We start from the raw sequence: 8,843 nt of genomic DNA on the forward strand, positions 1-8,843 counted from the left end.
GAGGAAAGATGCCTGTTGAGTTCACCTGTAAACCTACACCTGGCGTATACCCCAAGTGGATCCATAGACTCTGTTTACAGAACCCAGTAAACCAGACAACCCATTCTTCCCAAAAGCAACAAAATGTTTTTGAAATTTTTAGCACTGTTGAGGCTGCCCCTAACTGCTTTAACAAACACAGGTTTTAATACATCTCCCCAATGTGAAACCTCATGGCCAAATGAACAAATATTATATCATGAATTTTTATTTTTATAACTGAAGTAAATCTTTAATACTAAAGTAAAATTTGTTCCTATGCGGAATGAAAAGGAGAAAAAGCCATAAAATACAAAAATAGCTCTGAACCTTTGAAGATGATTTCTACCCAAAACATAAAACTTCTATATTAGGAAATCAGAAGTTAAAGTAACAGCCAAAGTTCTGAACCCTGGTCCCAAAGAAGTGAGCAAAGGAGGGCATGAGATTGGGTTGCCTTTTAGGACCCTCCATCTTAGGCTGAGTTCAGATGGGGGTTTTTGGTCCGGAATTTGACGCAGAGGCCGCCTCAGATTCCAGACCAAAAAAATGGCTAGCCGCACCTGGATGCCGTTGCAGTCGCGACATTCCGCTCTGGAATAGGCCCAAATAAATGGGCCCAGTTGGGAGGTGTCACGAGGTGGATTTTCCTGGCCGAATCCGCCTGAAGAAAGCGCATGTCACTTCTTTTTTCTGCTAGTGGGAACAAACCACTCGCGAGAAAAGATAATGACCAGCTCCCATTGATTTCAATGGAAGGCGGGTTTTTTTGGTCAGGATTTTGACAAAGATTCTGCGTCAAAATCCTGACCAAAAAACCCCCGCCTTAGTTTCCAGTAAATAAAAAGCTGAAAAAAAAGTAGTGCAGTTTGGAGTGCCATTTTATCCAGTTAAATGACAAATACTATGATGGAGGGGCCACACGGTGGCTCAGTGGTTAGCACTGTAGCCTTGCAGCACTGGAGTCCTGGTGTTCAAATCCCGCCAAGGGCCAAAAACCATCTGCAAGGAGTTTGTATGTTCTCCCCGTGTCTGCATGGATTTCCATCCCATATTTCAAAAAAAAAAAAAAAAACATACTGATAGGGAAAAATGTACATTGTGAGCTCTATGTGGGGCTCACAATCTACATTTTAAAAAAAAAAAACTATGATGGAAACTCAATGGAGCCCTCTGACATTATTATCTTTTCTTTGTTCCTATATATAACCTATCTGTCTTTTTGAACCTATAGTGAACCTACCCTAAAACTTACAGAGGATTTCATATTCTTCTGTTCTGTTTCAATGACAACAGGAAGTACGGCCATATTGGTTGTCATGTTGCTATTGATAGAACGTGCCAAGAGAATAATGGCTGATCATGAGTTTCTTAGAAGTTACTCCAGCAATACCAACCAAAATGGCAAAACTTCTTTTTGTGCCTTTTTCAAAAACATTGAACAAAAAAAGTGTAACAAATGACACACAATTATTAACCGAATTATTCATTCATGAAAGTACCGTATGGTCAATTTTACATTTTCGGTGGAGATCCCCTTTAAAAGAAGAGTTACATGGACAAGCCTGCTATGATAAAAGTGGCAGTCAAGGATCATCAAAGTGTCTGGTCACAGTCCTTCTCCTTTGCGTGAGCATCTTTTTAAAGAACAAAAAGGCTGTACCTCTAGCGGTAGCTATAAATTGATGTCCGACAGTTCTTGGGACACAACTAGGACGTAATCCAAACCGTATACATTGCTCACCCCAGTTGTATCCCAAGATCTGTTTAAAGGGTTTGGCATCAATGTGTAGGATCGCAGCTTTCCAACTGGTGGCGCTAGAGACACAGCTTTATTTTTCTTTGAAGAGCACTTCATGGTCTATAAGACTCCCTACACCTCTATAGTCTCTTAAGGAGAAACAGTACAATATGTTCCAGATTCCAAGTGGAGTCTTGTTTATCAAGATCTAAAAGAAGGCAAAGTTTACCCCAAACTTTTTTTTGTAGGAACTTTTTAGTAGATGATAGTGTATTGTACAGTCTAAGGGTTGGTTCACATCTGCGTTGGTATTCCGTCCAGGGGAGTCCACATGGGGATCCCCAAACGGAATACCAAACGCAATTGCAGGCGCTGTGCAGTAAAAGCACATGGACCCCCATAGACTATAATGGGGTCCGTGTGCTTGCGGCCAGATCTCCGCAGGGAACATGTCTGCTTGATTCGTGCGGGAAGCGCACAGCAAGCACATGGACCCTATTATAGTCTAAGGGGTCCGTGTGCTTTCACTGCACACCGCTTGCAATTGGGTGAGGGAGACACAGGGCTTATAGTCATTTGTCGAGCCACAGGAGAAGTTACCAAAGTTGCAGTGTATTCCTGCTTAAAGAACTAACTTCAAATCCATTATATTTTCTTTGGGCCAATTGACTTCCTCAATAATCTTTGCAGCACTCCGAACTTTGTTTTCCTAACTCACAAACCAAAATCCCAGGCCCACACTTATTACCCTATTTCTGTTGGTTTTTGGCTTAAACTAAGCGCCAACAATCCACAATTTAGACAAAAAATGTAATTTATAAAAATGTATCTTTAAAATGTTCATACCTAGAGATGAGCGAACAGTGAAATATTCGAGATTCGTCTCGAGTAGAGCCTCAATATTTGACTACTCGATCGAATATTGAATCCCATTATAGTCTATGGGAAAAAGTGCTCATTTCAGGGGAAACCACTATTCGACTAAAGGAAAGTCACCAAGTCCATGAGTAGCAGGAGGAGAGTGTTTAGGAGAAGCACTGTGCAGTTAAAGCGCACGGACCCCATTATATTCTATGTGGTCCGTGCGCTTTAACTGCACAGCACTTGCAGTTGCACTGATAAAAAGTAAGCTCCCTTGTAACCGCAAGCTGCCAGCTCTCCCAACTAGCAAAGACGAGCCTGCGGCAAATCAACGCTGGTTCTGCAGCAGGCTCGTCCTTGCTAGTCGGGAGAGCTGGCAGCTTGCTGTTATGAGGGAGCTTACTTTTTCTCATAGGAATGAATTGACCGGTGTTGATTGGCCAGTGTACAGCATTCGGCCAATCAACGTTGGTTCTGCCGGAGGCTCATCTGTGAGGAGGCGGAGTCTAAAATCGGACCACAATGGAGACTGCTGTGGTCCGATCTTAGACTCCGCCTCCTCACAGATGAGCCTCCGGCAGAACCAGCGTTGATTGGCTGAATGCTGTACACTGGCCAATCAACGCTGGTCAATTCATTCCTATGAGAAAAAGTAAGCTCCCTCATAACAGCAAGCTGCCAGCTCTCCCGACTAGAAAGGACGAGCCTGCTGCAGAACCAGCATTGATTTGCCAAATGCTATACAGTGTATAGCATTTGGCCAATCAACGCTGGTTCTGAATTGAATATTTACTGCGACTAGCTAGTAGTATTCGATCGAGTATGAATATTTCGAATACCGTAGTATTCTATCGAATATTTACTCGATCAAATACTACTCGCTCATCTCTATTCATAACAAATTAATAAAAAAAAGCATAAACACAGAATTATTTTCCCATTGTATTTGTAATATTTGATGTCTTTACGAGACGGAATATACAGGAGGTCTTACAGGTTCTTGTAGTTCTTGGACGCAGGGATGGCCATTTAGCACTGTCAGAATTGCTTTGTAGAAGTTTAATGTATATTGTAAATCTATAGGTAACATGGTGTGATTTTATTTGGTAATATTTAATGCCAGTAAATTTTTATTGTGTTGCAGATAGGCCTTAAAAATAATAAACTGATCATTTTAATTGCAAGAATGTTTTATTTGTTTTAGTTATTTATTTTGTTTCCATTTAAATGTTAGTTTGGAGCAAAAGAAAGAGGGAATATCCTGGGTGGTTCATCTAATATTATTTCTGGGGTAGCCATACTGGGGACATACCCTTCCTTATCTATACAGACTGAGAAACAATTAGAAGAGACATGTTGTCAAGTGATGGAGTACAGAACCCTTCCCAAAATATCAAGAAAGTTTCTCAAATATCTTATCTCATACTTACCAACATTCGCTGATGCCCCCTGTGCTCTCCGAAGACTCTCCAGCATTGCCTCTGTCTTCTTCTGCTGACGCATCATCAGACACTTCAGAGTCGACTGCACATGTCAGTTCGGCCATTTTCCTTTGGTGGAATGGACATTCGTGTAAGAGGCCACAGAAACATGGCTGAAAGGACATGTGCAGTCGGATCTGCCGGCTTAAAGGGGTTGGCCGCTCTCAGACCAATATTGACAAACAAATGTACCATAGAAAGATATACAATTTTCCAATATACTTTCTGTATCAATTCCTCACGGTTTTCTAGATTCCGGCTTGCTGTCATTCATTCTGTTACTTCTAGAGGATAAAATTCTGACCATGGTCATGTGATTTACGGTCCATGGTCATGTGATTTACGGTCCATGGTCATGTGATGAGTACACAGGTGTCGCTCGTTACAGTCACAGCACAATATTCAGACCGCAGCATGGTAATAGAATGAATGAAAGCAAGCAGAGATCTAGAAAACCGTGAGGAAATGATACAGAAGGTATATTAGAAAATTGTATATCTTTTTATTGTACATATGTTTGTCAATATTGGTCTGAAAGTGGCCAACCCCTTTAAGGCGCAGCTGATGATACAGTGAAGAGTGTAGTGTACAGTGTAGTGTCCTCCTGATAACCATCCATGATGTCCTTATTGTGGTCGGGTTATCTTCTCATACATGTAGTGTCCTCCTGATAACCAGTCATGATGTCCTTATTGTGGTCAGGTTATCTTCTCATACATGTAGTGTCCTCCTGATAACCAGTCATGATGTCCTTATTGTGTCTGGTTATCTTCTCATACATGTAGTTTCCTCCTAATAACCAGCCATGGTGTCCTTATTGTGGTCGGGCTATCTTCTCATACATGTAGTGTCCTCCTGATAACCAGCCATGATGTCCTAATTGTGTCCGGGTTATCTTCTCATACATGTAGTTTCCTCCTAATAACCAGTCATGATGTCCTTATTGTGGTCAGGTTATCTTCTCATACATGTAGTGTCCTCCTGATAACCAGTCATGATGTCCTTATTGTGTCTGGTTATCTTCTCATACATGTAGTTTCCTCCTAATAACCAGCCATGGTGTCCTTATTGTGGTCGGGTTATCTTCTCATACATGTAGTGTCCTCCTGATAATCAGCCATGATGTCCTTATTGTGTTTGGGTTATTTTCTCATACATGTAGTGTCCTCTCGATAACCTGTCCACAATAAGGAAATCATGAATGGGGTGATTGGGTCCTAGTGGCGATGCTCTTACTAACAGTCCCAGCAGTAGCATAACACTGTCCCTATTTACAGTGCCAGTCAGAGTGTTCCTATAAACAGAGCTAGCCATGGTTGCCCCTATAACACGTGAGATAGTGGCTATGTAAAAGTGTGGAAGCTACCCCATCCATAGTTGTGCTTTTAAGGGAATCTGTCAGGACCAATACCCCAAAACCCCCTTGTTACTTGTTCTAAGTGCCGGATCGCACCTCTACTTACTATTTCAGATGTGACCACGCACCATGTTTGGGCACCCTAATACATCACTTTTTGGAATTTTCCTGGTGTCAGTTCTCAAAAGTCAGCAAAGAACGAGCCGCAGTTTTACTTGCTAAATGTCAGAAGTTCAGTCTTCAGATGACATTGTCCTGTTGTAAGTGAATATTTGTTCTGCAAAGACGAAAGTTCCGCGACTTGACATTTGCACAGAGAATCTCGATGATCAGCCATACCTGCTGTATACAATACAGGAGATATCTAAGAACACAAGTGGGATGGTTACATTGTAACATAGTAATCCCGTCACATCTATGTTATTTATTGCAGTGTTACTCTGTATCTGATGGACTGGAAATGCTGCGTTTCCTCCCCAATTATTTCAAACAAGCCTTGAATTTTTCCTCTACATTTTATTACGTGCATGACCTCGATCGACTATTCCCACTTGGACCACATCTTGTAAAAATGCCTGCATGACCCATTTTCTACAATGTGTCTATTTCCCAAGAGCTTCATATAACATTAAGTCAAGATATTCCTCGGGTCCTTCCGTAACCACGACTTTCAGCTGCAAATGAGGACTTGGTGTCCATAAATGTGTTGAAACCCAAAGCAACCGACCAGAATAAATTGGTTGTCTAGAACATTTGAGGAAACTGAAGCTTAAAGCAGATTGGTGGATAGTTCTGTATTATGCTCAGGCTATCAAATGTCCTTCAAAAGAAATATGATGGTAAATCTAAGAAGCGTATCTTCGGCTTAAGCACTGGTCGGATTCTGCAAATAAAGGCTATTTGTAAAATGGAAAATTAAATTTGTAAGTCATTTTCAGATCTGATCGGTGGGGGACAATAACTGGCCCCTGTCCTCTGCCGCGCCCAGCATTGGAGACTCCAACACAGATGTAAATGTAGCCTTACACATGGAACATGTCAATGAGGTGTAATAAGATATTTGGGAGTCACCCCAGAAGAGATATATCTGTATACAATAGACCAGATGGAAGCTGGTGAAAAGATTTACAGATACTTAGGATTTATGATCTTGTGAAGGTTTCTACATGGAGTCACTTGCGGTAAAGTAAGGGTATCTATGATGTTAGATTAGATCATCAGTAGGGTTGAGCCGAACTTGAGATTTTAGGATCGTTTTTAAAATTCGATTTTCGATCATTTTCCAGCCGATCCCAAAATTTGCTCAATCGCCAATCGGGATCTGATCTTTCCCGATCCCCATCACTCAACCCTATTCACAATATATACATGAGTAGGGTTGAGCCGAACTTGAGATTTTAGGATCGTTTTTAAAATTCGATTTTCGATCATTTTCCAACTGATCATGATCGTGAAATTTGCTCGATCGCCAATTGGGATCCAGTCTTTCCCGTTCCCGATTGGAGCTTACAGAGCTTATGCTTGTAATGATAATGGAATACAGAGGTGTAACATGAAGTTCCCGGTTCCAATGCAAAATTTATATCAGCCCTAACAATAATAGTATATAGTTTATAGTACCAGTCTTCTCATATTGGAAAGAGACATCACATAGGCCCACCTAGGCTCCTAAAACCCAGACGCGAACACAACCCCGAAGTTACACCCCTAATATTATGTTCATGTGAATCCTCACCTATTTAGATGATAGGCGTCATTTTCCTAAAGGCAATGAATACATGAATACACCAGTGACAGCTTCATGAGACTGGAGGGGTGCTAGACTGGGCACATAAGATCTATTGCTTACAACAATGTTCTCATAGATGTGATCAGAAATTCAGTATTTGAAGAAGTAATGACATTTCTGTGTAGCCGTCTCCTGGGAACCTTCCACAAAAGCTTCTGAATAATATATCGCTTTGATGCCTGTGCTGTGATGGCGAGCTGGGCACAACTCACTAAGCAGTCATGAATCTGACACCAGGAATAAACATTTGATGTAACCAAGTACTGATCAGCCCAACATCTAATACCCAGATCCCTAGACAACATGAGGAACGTCATCAATAATAGATGTACAGACCTTAATGAATGACTAGTGGCTTCCATCAGTGTAGGGTAAAAAAAGGGGGACTTTTTAAAGAACTTTGGGCCTTAGGGCCAGAAGCAAATTCTGTCCTCATTCTCCCTCCCATTGTACACCATGGAGGAAGATAATGGAGAAGGATGAGGAACATACTAAGCGTCTTGTGGATTCTACAGCTTGAGGCAACCATTGATCTGAGCCAAACCAGCAGCAGAAAGCCTCGGTGGGATGTTGATGCTCTGCAATGACAATCCAATGCGAAGAGTCGGGGGGTCAGAAAATGGAGAGAAGAAAGGCGATGTCCACTTCAAGTTTCTCTTCCTTTTCCACCAAGTGTCTTCCTTCCTCAAGATATCAGCTTGTTGTCAATTAATTTTAACCATTTATCACAACCCAAAGCTTGGGACCCCCACCAATCACTAGAACAGGGATCCCAAGTCTGGGCGACAAAGCACCTTCCTTTGTACACACAGTGCTCTTGAAACACTATCTCCATCAGTCCCATAGACTTTCGTGCAGCAAAGGCGGCTTCAATCCCACTTCTCACTGGTTTTTCACTGGAGGGGGCTCGGGATCCCTTTTATAGTGACCATTGAACTTACCAGTGGTGGAATTTCTGTTGTCAGATATATTACAAAGTTTCTTTCACTTACTTGTACTGTTGGTTTATAATAAGTTGCTAATAAACTAGTGACCATTTAATATGGCTTTATCCACATGACTCTCCCAGGGTATTGTCTGCTATAGAGAATGGCTCCTCGCAGCTAATACATATTTAGCCACATATCTTTCATCAATCTACCAACAGGACAGCCCAGGTGAACCTTAAAGTGTACCTCTAATAATAAAATGACTTTCTCCACTTATCAGTCTCCATTGTGGTCCGATCTTAGACTCCGCCTACTCACAGACAAGCCTCCAGCAGTACCAGCATTGATTGGCCAAATGCTGTACACTGGCCAATCAACGCTGGTCAATGCATTCCTATGAGAAAAAGTCAGCTCCCGCATAACAGCAAGCTGCCAGCTCTCCCGACTAGCAAGGACGAGCCTGCTGCAGAACCAGCGTTGATTTGACGAATGCAATACAGTGTATAGCATTCGGCCAATCAACGCTGGTTCTGAATCGAATCTTTACTGCGAATAGCGATAGTATTCGAACGAGTACGAGTATTTTGAATACCGTAGTATTCTATCAAATACCTACTCGATGGAACACTACTCGCTCATCTCCAATGTTCCCATAAGACATCAGTTC

This window comes from Leptodactylus fuscus, chromosome 4 (assembly GCF_031893055.1).
Source record: "Leptodactylus fuscus isolate aLepFus1 chromosome 4, aLepFus1.hap2, whole genome shotgun sequence".
NCBI lineage: Eukaryota > Metazoa > Chordata > Amphibia > Anura > Leptodactylidae > Leptodactylus > Leptodactylus fuscus.